Genomic DNA, 12,089 nt, shown 5'->3' on the forward strand with positions numbered 1-12,089 from the left:
AATTTGCACCTGCATACCCTAAAGCTCATGTGAAATTAGAATAGGGCTTCTCTCTCTCTCTCTCTCTCTCTCTCTCTCTCTCTCTCTCTCTCTCCCCCCCCCCACACACACACACATCTCAACTTTTTGGGCATGTAGAAGCCCCAATTTTTTGGCCTCCTTTTGTTGGTTTGAAAAGAGGCCCAATTTTTTTTTGTTTTTTGGGCTCTTTTTATTGATTTGAAATGAACCCCAAATTTTTGGGCTCTTTTTGTCGGTTTGAAAGGAGGGGAGAGACATACACCTAAAGAGAAAGAGAGAGAGAGATAGTTGTCCACTCAAGAAAATATGAGAAGGATGAGATCTCAATAAGGAGGGGAAAGAGACACACCTAGAAATAAACAGAGAGAGAGAGAGAGAGTGTGGCCCACTAAAGGAAAGATGAGATATCAAATTGGCGAGGGAGAGAGACACCTAGAGAGAGGGAGAGTAGTTCACTCAAGAAAAGATGAGATCTCAATAAATTTCTTTTACGTGCCTTGCAAATATGTACTTGTTTTGATAGTCTTGGCTTGCACTTTCATAGTCAAACAAACAATTTTTAATTTAAAGTTTGGTAATTTCGAGAGAAAATGTTTTTCCTACATTACCTCTATCATTTAATTTGTATGAATAATGAATTTTCAAGCTTGGGGGAAAAAATTTATAGTGGTACACTTTTTCCAAAACAATTTACATTGGAAATGGGTTGTAACTCAAGTCACCTAGAAGAAAAGTTTGCTTTCACTTCTTTTCTTGAAAACTTGCCCCATGAAACCTTGATGGTTTTCCCAAAAACAAGAGGTTTCATCTCTACCCTCTCTCTCTCTCTCTCTCTCTCTCTCTCTCTCTCTCTCTCTCTCAATTTCAAGAAGGCCAAACCTCTTTGTTTAAATGGATTCACAAAAAAACTTGAGTACATAATTGCATTAGACTATTGTTTCCTTTTTTTATTTTTGAATTAATGGATTCCACTATCTAATTTTTTTAAAGGATTTTGATTTCCTTTATAAAGTAGATATAAATTTGATCAATTTTTAAAAAACATCGATGGACAAGGATGAAGAAGTGAAAAGAAAAATAATACTAATTGTAATCTTTTCCAATATTATTTGAAAATTTGCTACCAAAATATTCATGCTTTTGTAGTAAAAGGAAAGTTACTAACAAAATATTCATACGTTGGTTTGTAAAAGGAGAGTTGCAAGCTAGCAAAGAGCTAGTTTTCAAGGCTTTTATTCTAAATAATATGTTTCCATAAGATCTTAAAAGATGGGGGGTTGGAAATACCCCTTTCAACACTTGTGCTATAGAGAATAGAGTCTTTCTTAGGAGAAATGTGGCAAAAATAAATATTTCAATATATGGTCCTTCTTAGAAACTAGTACTAGGAAGAGGAGCACACGCAGATGGGGTACAAAAAATACTCATGGATGTAAATTTTTTTTGAAAAAGGGGAATGCTAAGGAAACATGAATCTTAAAGTGCAAGCTACCTAGAGTGGAGTTATATTCCCCAAGGTCGCATCCATCACAAAGAATGTATGTAATTTTTATGCAAGGTTAACATGGAGAGATAAGGAGTGTCATCCTCAAGGGCTAGCTGTTGTACCTTGTTGTTGAAGGAGAGCTTGTTCTCAAAAGTACGAAAGAATTAATGCACATATGAGTTACCCTATATGTTTTGGGAAGACCAATGGTGAAAGCATCCCAATTTCAAACATGGGAAGTGGGGGATATCCATAGCGAGTTAGCTGTCAAGAGTTTGTATCATTCAATAAGGGGGTTTATCTCTTTGTCCATGCCATAACATGGGGTTTTATCTCATAATTTTTAAGTCCAAGGAGGTCATTTACGATTTGTTTTGCAAATATGGTTATTGGGAAGGTTGATTCTCTATCCATGCCATGACATGGTCTTCATTATTTCAACAATGGAGGAGATCCTATCATTTTGTTCTACATGGTTTACTTTCATAGGGATACCAAATTTTATAAGAAGTCATGTCCATAGGTCGTGGTTGATGACTCTAACCTTCCTGGCTATGCATATAAAAAAGTTAGGCTGCTATAGATAACCTTTGATTCTCTCTCATTTCCTACAACATGTTGGAGGTGTAAGAAGATCAGACATCCAAATTTCTTAGATGTGCATGCCGGTGGTTCTGCCTCACACCGCAGGCGGCTACGTTTTGGAATTTGATAACGCGGTGTATCTTTGAAATGCTAGTTATACTATACTTGAGTTCAAAACCATATCAAAGTTTCGCACGTTTTGAAATGTCAATTATATTATTTTACACTTATGATCCAGTTTCGCACGTCTATTTTCATGGCGTCTCACCCCACAGAATGAATGTTGCATTTGAACTCCTTTCGTTGAATCTTGATTAAACTACACACGTCACCTCAGACCTCATGAAGACATACATGAGCCATGCCGTCCGGAGCCAAGTCTCCCCTCTTACATCTTGAAAGTTGGAACGCACCTAGAGAGAATGTCATATGGCTCAAAAAATTGTTTTATTAATTGTTTGAGAGATTACCCCCACACGCACACAGCGGTTTGAGAAAACCGAGTACTTTGAAAACTACTCTTTAAGTACATTAGTAAACATCTTGCACAACAAATCATCAAAATAGTAACTTCAGGCTTACATGTTTATTTGTAAATTTGCACCTGCATACCCTAAAGCTCATGTGAAATTAGAATAGGGCTTCTCTCTCTCTCTCTCTCTCTCTCTCTCTCTCTCTCTCTCCCCCCCCACACACACACCTCAACTTTTTGGGCATGTAGAAGCCCCAATTTTTTGGCCTCCTTTTGTTGGTTTGAAAAGAGGCCCATTTTTTTTGTTTTTTGGGCTCTTTTTATTGATTTGAAATGAACCCCAAATTTTTGGGCTCTTTTTGTTGGTTTGAAAGGAGGGGAGAGACATACACCTAAAGAGAAAGAGAGAGAGATAGTTGTCCACTCAAGAGAATATGAGAAGGATGAGATCTCAATAAGGAGGGGAAAAAACACACCTAGAAAGAGACAGAGAGAGAGAGAGAGAGAGAGAGAGAGAGAGTGGCCCACTGAAGGAAAGATGAGATATCAAATTGGTGAGGGAGAGAGACACCTAGAGAGAGGGAGAGTAGTTCACTCAAGAAAAAATGAGATCTCAATAAATTTCTTTGACGTGCCTTGCGAATATGTACTTGTTTTGATAGTCTTGGCTTGCACTTTCATAGTTAAACAAACAATTTTTAATTTAAAGTTTGGCAATTTCTAGAGAAAATGTTTTTCCTACATTACCTCTATCATTTAATTTGTATGAATAATGACTTTTCAAGCTTGGGGGAAAAAATTTATAGTGGTACACTTTTTCCAAAACAATTTACCTTGGATATCAAATGGGTTGTAACTCAAGTCACCTAGAAGAAAAGTTTGCTTTCACTTCTTTTCTTGAAAACTTGCCCCATGAAACCTTGATGGTTTTCCCAAAAACAAGAGGTTTCATCTCTACCCTCTCTCTCTCTCTCTCTCTCTCTCAATTTCAAGAAGGCCAAACCTCTTTGTTTAAATAGATTCACAAAAAAACTTGAGTACATAATTGCATTAGACTATTGTTTCCTTTCTTTATTTTTGAATTAATGGATTCCACTATCTAGTTTTTTTAAAGGATTTTGATTTCCTTTATTAAGTAGATATAAATTTGATCAATTTTTAAAAAACATCGATGGACAAGGATGAAGAAGTGAAAAGAAAAATAATACTAATTGTAATCTTTTCCAATATTATTTGAAAATTTGCTACCAAAATATTCATGCTTTTGTTGTAAAAGGAAAGTTACTAACAAAATATTCATACGTTGGTTTGTAAAAGGAGAGTTGCAAGCTAGCAAAGAGCTAGTTTTCAAGGCTTTTATTCTAAATAATATGTTTGCATAAGATCTTAAAAGATGGGGGGTCGGAAATACCCCTTTCAACACTTGTGCTATAGAGAATAGAGTCTTCCTTAGGGGAAATGTGGCAAAAATAAATATTTCAATATATGGTCCTTCTTAGAAACTAGTACTAGAAGCACACTCAGATGGGGTACAAAAAATACTCATGGATGTAATTTTTTTTTTGAAAAAGGGGAATGCTACGGAAACATGAATCTTAAAGTGCAAGCTACCTAGAGTGGAGTTATATTCCCCAAAGTTGCATCCATCACAAAGGATGTATGTAATTTTTATGCAAGGTTAACATGGAGAGATAAGGACATCCTCAAGGGCTAGCTATTGTACCTTGTTGTTGAAGGAGAGCTTGTTCTCAAAAGTACGAAAGAATTAATGCACATATGAGTTACCCTATATGTTTTGGGAAGACCAATGGTGAAAGCCTCCCAATTTCAAACATGGAAAGTGGGGGATATCCATAGCGAGTTAGCTATCAAGAGTTTGTATCATTCAGTAAGGGGGTTTATCTCTTTGTCCATGCCATAACATGGGGTTTTATCTCATAATTTTTAAGTCCAAGGAGGCCATTTATGATTTGTTTTGCAAATATGGTTATTGGGAAGGTTGATTCTCTATCCATGCCATGACATGGTCTTCATTATTTCAACAATGGAGGAGATCCTATCATTTTGTTCTACATGGTTTACTTTCATACGGATACCAAATTTTATAAGAAGTCATGTCCATAGGTCGTGGTTGATGACTCTAACCTTCTTGGCTATGCATATAAAAAAGTTAGGCTGGTATAGATAACCTTTGATTCTCTCTCATTTCCTACAGCATGTTGGAGGTGTAAGGAGATCAAACATCCAAATTTCTTAGATGAGAATGGCAAAACGTTAGGCTACTATTGATAGCCTTTGATTCTCTAGGTCTCTCTATGTATGCATAGAGAGCCAAGTAGAGAGTTTCCATAGCCTTTTATTCTCTAGGGATATCTTTGTATCCATAGCCCTTGATTCTCTAGGGCACTCTATGTATGGATAGAGCTCTCCATGAGCTCTATGCATGCATAGAATGCTCTATACATGTATATAGTTTTCTATGCATATGGCTCTCTATGAGATCTATGCATGTATAGAGTGCTCCTTACACATACATAGGGCTCTCTATGAGATCTATGCATGTATAGAGTGCTCCTTACACATACATAGGGCTCTCTATGAGATCTATGCATGTATAGAGTGCTCCTTACACATACATAGGGCTCTATATGAGCTCTATGCATTCATGGAGTGCACAATATTGCTTGCAAAGGGATCTCTATGAGATCTATGCATGCATAGAGCAAGTTCTCTATGTTTATGCATGTATATATCTCTCTATGTTTATGCATGTATATATCTCTCTACAAATGCATAGGGCTTTCTATGATCTCTATGCACACATACAAAAGGGATCTTTCATAAGAATAGATCTCTTAATGCATGCATAGAGATCTCTATGATCTCTTTGCATACATAGAGTGTACTATACATGCAGTTACCTCTGTATGAGATCTATGCATACGTAGAGTGTGCTCTCTATGCATTCCTAGAGTGCCTTATGCATGGATATTGCTCTATGTGCACAAGACTCTCTATGAACTCTATGCATAACTCATTCATTTTGACTTCATGAAACCATGGAGGACAAAACCTTTGGCAAAGAAACCTCTTTATTTCATTCCATCCTAGATCACTTTGATTTAGGCCATTAGACACTACAAGACATATGGGGGTCTAGCGCCTCCCTAAGAGACATACATAGCGACACTTTCTGAAACCATACTACAAGGCATATGGGGGTCTAGCAATGGGGGTTTAGCAACAATACTTATAGGAATTTATAAGAAACACTTTCAACCATACCTAGCTTATATCACTAAATGTTTGTAAACAGAGTCAAATGTTGTGTAGAGACATTTTTTATATCTCCACGAGTGTCGGAAGAATTATGTTAAAGAAACACTATTAGCCACGAGAATCTCGTATAATCACAGGTTTATATTGTAGCTTCAGGTATACTTTAAATTTCATTTATCACATGCCTCACCTTTTTTTCTCTCAGGATTTTTGTCCATAGCTAGCATTGCATCCTCTCTCATCAATGCATACTTTGCACACACCTACATTTTCCCTTGCCCATGGATTCTAGCGTTCCATTTTTGTTGATTTTTCTTAGGGAGATCCTCATAGATGGAGGATTCATAGGAAAGTTCCAGAGGCTTCTATGGCATGTATAGCCAATGCCACTGCAAATGAGATTCGGGATATGATCAACTCTATGTGCTAGAGACCCATCGCCGGGCATAGGGAGGGTTCTAGAGGATGCTATGACATGTATGGACAATGTCATTTGCAGACCAGATTTGAGACAATGTCATTTACAGACCAGACTTGAGATATGATCAACTCTATGTGTCGAGACCCATCGCAAGCATAGGGATCAGGGGCCTATTATGTGCGATGAGAGTGGCCCATTGAGATGCCAACACCTATTATGACACCTTTTGTTCATGGGAAGGAGGTTGTGCAGAAGAGAAGTAGACTGTAGAAAATGGCATCCCATCATGTCTAATTAAAACCATTTGTTACACTCAAGATGATTCATAATGTCAAGCGTATCAATAATGATGTACTGCAGTGAGCCATATGACACTTTTATCACGTTGAGGGCACACTAACATTAGACACAGGGTCGAGCAAAAAGAAAAGAAAGACAACAAGTAGAGAATTTCACTCTATGATGTGTACAATAACATCTTTGTTCATATTGAGAGACTACAACAAGCTATGGTGAAGTTCTATGGTCTTTCACCAAAAGGTGAGAACTTGCAATTGCTACTATTCATGTTTTTCAGTATAAAATGAAGACGATTATTTTGTTTTGAATATTGTAAATTATTGTTTATTTGCAATTTTGGGGAGCACACTTTCATTTGTGCTCAAGCTAGATGAGTGCCAAATTGTTAAATGTCAGAAGTTGGAACGTATGAGCATTACGCTCATGAATGAGGCCATGATATGTGCATGGGAAAAGACTACTAAGCTAAGTTTTAGTGTGCAATCTGAGAAAGCGGTCTGGTGTCTTGGTGCATTTGAGGTACCACAAAGGAGACACATGAGTTATTGACATGGATGTTTGAAAGGACTCCCTGGATAACAAATGTAATAAAAAAGCAAATTGATGGTCAACTTTTAGATGTAGAAAACATAGGAACGTTCAAGGTGGATTGGCATCTTGGGGGAGATTTGAAGACAATTAAATGCATGATGGGTTATGCTCAAGGCACGACATCAAGATGGCCTTGTGCATACTGCAATACTCAGATTGCTATTCCTATATAGAAAAAGACAAATGGAAAAGATATGCAGAAGGTTGTTCTGTTGGGAAGGATGCCTCGAAAGGTGAAGGTAAGCAAAAGGTTGGTTTTGTTGGAAAGGATGCCTCGAAAGGTCCCAAGAAGAAGGGAAGAAGCAGCATGCAGTAGATCCAACCGAGTCAACTCACGATCAAGATGAGGAACAACCAAATGCAAGATGGGTGGAAGGTGTCATGTCTCAATATGCTAGGAGAACCAAACAGGAATTTAAATTTGAGCCCCATCATTAATTTTCCACTAAAGAATATTCACTTTTACACACTTCATGCATTCACGAGAATCTTTGATTGCTTAAGTGTCCTATCGATTATGCATTCACAATGACTACACAAGAGAGAAAAGTTGTAGTCCTTGTAAATTAGAGCATCTTTTGAGTTCTCTGTACTGCCATGGCGGAAACATGAAAATTGAAGTGAATAAGCAGGCCTCTGGTATGTCATACGACATTGCTCAAAAGGTCTCCATGACTGGAGCAAAGGCAAGGAGAATTTTGGAGAAGCTAGTAAACATAGAGAATTCAAAGAAGAATTGGGGACTCTGGAGAGACCTATGTGCAATCACCACAAATGTAGATTATCCAATGCTAGCTCTTGTAAATATGTGCAAATAGCTTTGGATAAATTTCAATAACATGGTTCGCATTATGAATCAAAGTAGCACAACTACCCAAGAACGAGCATCATTCCAACAACATATTGTAGAATTCACCAAAAGTGTGCTAGGTTCTTGGGGAGAGAGTAAAGTAACACATTATACAGTAAGTTGTACAGTTAAAAAAACTGGTGTTTTAACCTCGACTTTTTCTAATTAAATTCTATTGTCATATGTACAGCACAGTTTATGCGCATGCTGTGTATTTCATGAACAAGTAGAGAATGAAGGTAGCTCAAACATAGCAATGCGGCACTATTGTAGACAAGTTGAGGCTACAGAGCATGAAGGACAACTCCATCATCGAAGAAGACTCATAGAAGGGATTTCACGCCAACTGGAAAGATAGATTCACAAACCTTTGAGGAATCATTAATGAGATCATCAAGAGCAACAAAACAAGAGGCAAGATGCTCAAGAAGAAGAAGAATCTATAGCTGTGAGAAGGATGTCTCTCAAGTACCCTAAGTTCAGGGGCAAGAGGGAGGAGGATCCAGATGCCCACATCTTTGTCTTCAAAACCAGATTCCTATAGCCACCAAAGCTTTGTTACCGCAAAAGACATAGTATTTTACGACAATGTCAGGGGGCAAGGCCAATAGGTATGCACAATATGGTATGGAGCACTTCCATAAATTTAAAGAATTGAAGAAGGCCTTCCTAAAACGATTTAAAGAATTGAAGAAGGCCTTCCTAAAACGATTTAGGAAACACAAGACCATATTAGAACTGCTAAAAAAGCTATAGAGGTTAACTTAGAAGAAGAGGCCAATAAAAGACTATGCAGCTGAATTTCGAGCAATGTTGATGTGCCTGGATAAGCCCAACAAACCTGCTCTAGCCACGTTGAGCCAATGGTTCGTGTGAGGGAAAAGCTCTAGAGAGCAGTTGTCTCATATGATTTGGATGCCCTCACCTTTGAACAAGTGGTGTGGTGGTAGGAGCTACCAGAGGTGAGGGAATATTAAAGTAAATGAACAAAGACCCCAAGAACAAGAAGGAAAAAAGAAAAAAGGAGAAAGAAACTTCCAAGTCAAATTCGAGAGAAGACACCTCGAAATGAGAGTCTAGTTAGGAGTCAAATGTTGAAGAGTGAAAGCCCTAGAAATAGAAAGGCAGGAGGTAGGTATTAAATGTTCAGTAAGAACTAAAGGCCACCCTAGCCAAGATTTCCAGAGGAAGAACAAGATCTAGACTCAGACCACATACCTAGTGCAAAAGGTGTAACAATCAAGGTCACATAAAGGAGGAGTGTTAGTTAAGGAACACTCACAGTAGATATGCACTATTGGCGATGGGAGGAACAATCACATTGAAAAAGACATGTTTCTATAATACTTGGAATAGGAATATGAGGGTGATGGTGGAAAGGTAGCAGTAGCGAACCCCAGGTGTTAACCAGGTCGCCCCACAGAACCGCAAGAAGGCAATAGACCATATGGAAGAGGAGGTGGTAGATTTGGACCAAGGGAAGTTTGTTTCTACTACAATGGTCTAGGAAATAGAGAAAATGATTGCCCCATATTTCAGTACCATCACAGTAAGAACTCCAAGAGGTAAGGCTACAAAGGGAGGCAAACCCAACAGGAGTTGATGTAGGTGTAAACATTGTAAAAGTGGACCATGGGGAAGGTAAAGAATAATAAGAGCCACCAAAGGTGATTGTTGTGATGACAAGATCACAAGGACTTGTCAAGACGCTGATAGGTAGGAATGACAAACTAGAACAAAACCAGAAGCTAGACTAGTGGGCAGGGCAAGAGAGAGTCCACGAACAAATCACCAAGTTGGTGCAGAGCACACAAGGGATGGTGAGGATAATACAAGAAAACCCGACACTAGGAGAAAATATTGAGGAAGATCTAGAAAGTAAAAACTTGAGCAAGAAAAATGAAGAAATTGAAGCACGAAAGAAGCTGGCGTGCAACACTTGAGCAACCGAAGAAAGGATAATGAAGTGCCAAAACTGGAGCCAAGTATAGCCCATAGTAGCGAAATTTTCACGAGAAAGGAAATGGAAGAAAATCTAGAAGGAATCCAAATAGGAAAACTAACAAGGGAAAGTCAGGAAAGGGAGATGAAACAGGAAGAAGAAAGAATGTACAAAAGCCAAGGTGGGCACACTAACAAGGAGAAGACCAGCAATGCTATGAAGGAATATAACCTGTGGAAGGATCTTAGCAAGATGAAATCGAACATCACACTAGACCAAATGTTGTACCTAGTGCCCAATTACAAGAAACATTTGCTTCAAGACATAGTGCCAAATGAGAAACTGGTGTAGATGCCTTTGCAGGAACCAGAAAACTTGGCACAACAGAATGTAGGAATAATGCAGAAAGAGTCCAGGCGCCTGATGTGACATGTCCATTCTCGAAGTGACCGTCAAGATCAGAGGGCAAACACTAGAAAGGGTCATTCTAGATGGAGGATCATGAGTGAACATAATAGCAGATAGCCTGGCTAAAAATCTAGGCATCACTGACATGCATCCAGATTTGTTCCAGATCCACATGGCTGACCAAAGAAGAGTCAAACCAATTGGGATAACCAAGGGAGAACACATAGAAGTGGCAGTGTGAATTAGTGTCCAACATAATCAAAAATTTAGAGGAAGTCTCCTAGACTTGCGAAAGTCCTAGAAAGATGTGCTCGCCTCGAATTATATAGACATGAAGAAGGGGATTGATCCTAGATTCTACCAGCACAAGATCAACTTAAAAGAGGATGAAACTCCTATTTGGTAGAGTAGATGTTTGGGCTGAAAAATGCTCCTGCTACATTCCAAAGCATGGTTCAGGAACTATTCTATGAATATCTGACCACCTTCATGAGGGTGTTTGTGGATGATTTTAGTGTGTTCGGAAAGAAAGAAGACCACATAACACACCTCACAATCTACCTAGAGAAGTGTAGGAAGGCCAGACTGACCAGCCAAGTGCACCTTTGCTGCTATAACAAGTGGATCCCTCTTAGGACACATAGAAATTACAGAAGGGCTAACTATGGATCCGATGAAGGTCGCAACAATCATTGTAAAGTTGCAACCACCCAAGAATGCTAAAGAGATTGCAAGATTCATGGGGGTAATCAAGTGGCATACATTAGGGAAATTATGAGCTCATTTTGGGGCCCTCTAAAGAGTTTTATTCTCTTTCTCTCTCTAAAAAATGGGGCCATGGTGAGCCCTATCAATCTTATGTTAGAACCCCTTCATGTGACATATCATTGAGAAGCTTATGTGAGTAGATTTCAAATTCACAATCTCCGACAACTTTTTCAAGTATTAATTCTCAAGGTACAACACAAACAAGATTTAAGATGCCAAAATGTAACGTTACATGCCACATCATCACTTTTGAAACTACTTTTTGGGGAGCTTCACTATCCTATGTTAGAACCCCATCATGTTATATACCATTGGAAAGCTCTTGAGGAGTACATTCTAAATCTAGCAACTCCGAAATATTTAGGAATGATGTGCTCAAATTTCACCGGGATCTATTTCTAGAAAGAGAAAGAGCATGAAACTCCTTATAGAGGGCCCCGAAATGAGCTCATAATTTTCCTAATAGCAGATTCATGAGGTTCCAAGAAAATTTGGTAGTTTTCCTGTATAATCTAAAGGTAAAAGATGCACAATATGTCTAGCTTGGATCATGTTAAAATGCATTCCAGAATCTCAAGCGAATACTACTAGTAGGACTCATTCTCTAGTAACCAAACTAGGTTATGGTATTTCAAGTATTTGTTGATACCTCTAATTTTGCCATTGGTAGTGCTCTAATACAGGAAGCACAAGAAGGCTAGTATAGGCCAGTTTACTATACAAGTAAGAGGCTATCCAGATGGAAGAATAACTACTCCACTACAAAAAAAGGAGTCACTAGGAATGATCTACTCCATCTGAAAGAAGTTCACGCACTATTTCTTGGGAAAAATGTTTAAATTTCATGTAGAGCACAAAGAACTCTCGTACCTAATAAACAAACCACACTTGGCAGGAAAATTGGCCAAATGGATACTTTTGTTACAAGAGTTCAAGTTCAACATAAGGCACACCCACGGAAACAAG

The sequence above is a fragment of the Cibotium barometz genome, chromosome 33 (genome assembly GCF_041138505.1).
Source record: "Cibotium barometz isolate CiBa-2024 chromosome 33, ASM4113850v1, whole genome shotgun sequence".
NCBI lineage: Eukaryota > Viridiplantae > Streptophyta > Polypodiopsida > Cyatheales > Cibotiaceae > Cibotium > Cibotium barometz.